This window comes from Gopherus evgoodei, unplaced genomic scaffold (assembly GCF_007399415.2).
Source record: "Gopherus evgoodei ecotype Sinaloan lineage unplaced genomic scaffold, rGopEvg1_v1.p scaffold_31_arrow_ctg1, whole genome shotgun sequence".
Classification (NCBI taxonomy): Eukaryota; Metazoa; Chordata; order Testudines; family Testudinidae; genus Gopherus; species Gopherus evgoodei.
The window spans coordinates 4313935-4317389 of NW_022059983.1; positions in this window are offsets into that span (position 1 = coordinate 4313935).

The following is a 3455-nucleotide window of genomic DNA, read 5'->3' on the forward strand; positions in this document are numbered from 1 at the left end:
GCTCTGGAAGCAAAGATATGGAAGGTTAGCCCACTCCCCAGATTGCACCTGGGATCTTTCTGGCTGCCCTGGACCTCAAGCCAGTGGGCTGTGGAGAAAGGGAAACTATTGGACACCAGAGGTTGTACCAAGTGGACTCCTCAAAAGAGGGTATGCTTATCCATGCCTGTTGCTCCAAAGCCCTGTAGTAAAGACATCTCATTAGAATCTTGGATATAAAATAAAATTAATAATGACACCATTCATATTATACACGCAAATGGGGACATGTTAAGAATTGCCACTGCAGAAAAACATAACAGCTTACCATTGGTATAACATATTTTCTGTATGGTCTCCCACAACTACTGGCATACTAATGTTACTACCCCTAATTGTTTTTGGTTTTAAATTGTATGTGTTTAATTGAAATGTTTAAAATGTGCTGGTGGATAAAACAAATGTATGCAAAGCTAAAGCCACAGGCCCAAATCACCTCCCAGTATTTTCTATTACGTGAACTAAATAAAAAGTGACACTGCCGATTAATAATCTTAGTGTCAAAAGGGGGATATGTAGGAGCAGGATTTTATAATGTCCCATAAGAATTAAAGTATAATTTGATTTCATCCTGCTAGCCACCCTTTTTAAATAGCAGAAAGAAATGACCTTCTGGGACTATAGGATTCTGTTTTCCCATATGCATTACAAATTGGGCCCTCTCTAACTCTTTGTTTTAAGATTTAGATAGTAAGAGACAGGATTCTCTATTGTGTCTGTTAAGTAAATTAGAGAAACATTGAAGGCCTGGGTCTCAATGTAAATTGTCTTGGTTAATAATTGTAAAATTTAGCAAGGTTTAATTTGTAATGCTTTTTTGCTCGATATAAAATACTACTGTTTGAAGCAAACAGAAGGTCTGGGGCAGGGCCGAAAACATGCTGCTTCTACGCTGAGCTCCATGCAATTTTAGGGGGCTGCGCCACCACTACCCCACCCCTGTCCTTGGATACCGTGGTGGGGGTTGTAATCTCAGCCATGGCTGAGGATTATGCGGACGGGGAAGATAAGGAGGAGGAAGAGGAGGACAAGCTTGGAGAGAACACACAGCACTCCGTAAGCCCCAACAGCCAGGAACTTTTTCTGACCCAGATGGAATTACCGTCCCAGCCCTCCCAAGCCACTAGCCCAGACAGTGAAGCTATGGAAGCGACCTCTGGTGAGTGCACCTTTGTAAATATAAAACATGGTTTAAAAGCAAGCGTTTTTTAATGATTGATTTGCCCTGAGGGCTTGGGATGCATTCACGGGCAGTAAAGTTACTGGAAAAGTTTGTTAACATGTCTGGGGATGGAGCGGAAATCCTCCAGGGACATCTCCGTGAAGTGCTCCTGGAGGTACTCCAAAAGCCTTTGCAGAAGGTTTCTGGGCAAGGCAGCCTTGTTCCGTCCACCATGGTAGGACACTTTACCACGCCATGCACGTAGCAAGTAATCGAGTATCATTGCATGACAAAGCATAGCTGTGTATGGTCCCGGTGATTGCTGGCATTCAAGAAACATCCATTCTTTATCTCACTCTGTTATCCTCAGCAGAGTGGTATCGTTCATGGTAACCTGGTTGAAATTCAGGAATTTAATTAAGGGGACAAAGATGGCCTTTTTCCTACTGGGGTGTTTGCCTGTTGCTTACAAGAAATCCTTCCTTGCATGTAGCCAAGCGGGGGGAGGGGAGGAAGGATAGCGCTGAGCTTTCTCGCGTTTGGCTAGCAGGAATCTTCCCAGCTACCAGCCACGCGGTGGAGGGGAAGGGGGGTGATTAGCGGTGATCTTCCATGATACCAGCCATGCAGTGGGGGAAGGAGCGTAAAGCGATCATCCTAGAGAATTGGATGAGGGTGGGGGTGGCTTCTGCGAAAAGAAGTGAAGGCTGCAGAAGCCAAAAGACAATGGTTTACCATGGCCGCATGCAAGCTGAATTCTGATGCCCGGATCTGCGTCTGTGAGATCTGTAACATCAGAGCCCAGGCACTCAAAATTAAGATGCAAAATGCGACCTTGTAGTGAAATCACATGTGCTGTGTAAAGTGAATAGTGTTGTTCACTGTGAAAGAGTATAAGCATTGTTCTGTAAAATGTATCTTTTTAAATACTTCTCTCCCTTTTTTCCCTCCCTCATGCAGCTGCACATTTTTCAAGCCTCCCTACCCCATCCCGAAGGCTAGCTCAGATAAGGCGGAGGAAGAAGAAGACATGAGACGAAATGTTCTCGGAAATCATGGAAGTAACCCGCAATGAAAGAGCTCATCTGAATGAGTGGAAGGGCGTGGTGTCAAATTACAGGAAAGATGCCAGTGAACGTGAGGACAGGAGGGATGCTCGAGATGAGAGGTGGCGGCAGGAAGATCAGAGGTGTAGGCAAGAAGATCAGCAGTGGCGGGATGCAATGCTGGAGCTGCTGCGTGATCAAACTGACATCCTCCGACGTCTGGTGGATCTTCAGGAAGAGCAGCGGGATCACAGAGTGCCGCTGCAGCCTCTGTGTAACCACCCTCACCACTCACCATGTTCCATATCTTCCTCACCCAGACGTGTAAGAACGCGTGGGGGAAGGCTTGATGCAACCGCCCACTCCACCCCCATGGACAGTCCAACCAAAAGGCTGTCATTACATTGAAATGTGCTTAATGGCCTTTTCCTTCCCTCCTATCCTCCTCCCAAACCACACCCAGGATACCATGTCAGTTCTCTGCCTCTTTTTATAATTGCTTATTAATGATGAATACATGATTTTTAAACAATAGTGACTTTATTTCCTTAAGCAAGCTGTAATCGAAGGGGGAGGGTGGGTTGCTTACAGGGAAGAAGTCAATAAAGGGGGAGGATTTATGAAGGGGAAACAAACACAGCAGTCACACTGTACCCTGGCCCGTGATGAAACTCGTTTTCAAAGCTTCTCTTATCCGCATCGTTTCCCGGTGTTCTCTTCTAATCGCCCTGGTGTCTGGCTGCGCGTAATCAGTGGCCAGGTGATTTGCCTCAGCCTCCCACCCTGCCATAAAGGTCTCCCCCTTACTCTCGCAGAGATTGTGGAGCACACAGCAAGCAGGAATAACAAAGGGGACATTGGTTTGGCTGAGGTCTGAGCAAGTCAGTAATGTGCACCAGCGAGCCTTTAAACGGCCAAATGCACATTCTACCACCATCCTGCACTTGCTCAGCCTGTAGTTGAACAGCTCCTGACTACTGTCCAGGCTGCCTGTGTATGGCTTCATGAGCCATGGCATCAAGGGGTAGGCTGGGTCCCCCAGGGTAACGACAGGCATTTCAACATCCCCAACTGTTATTTTCTGGTCTGGGAAGTAAGTCCCTTGCTGCAGCCGTTTAAACAGAGCAGTGCTTCTGAAGACGCGAGCGTCATAAACCCTTCCTGGCCATCCCACGTGGATGTTGGTGAAACGTCCCTTGTGATCCACC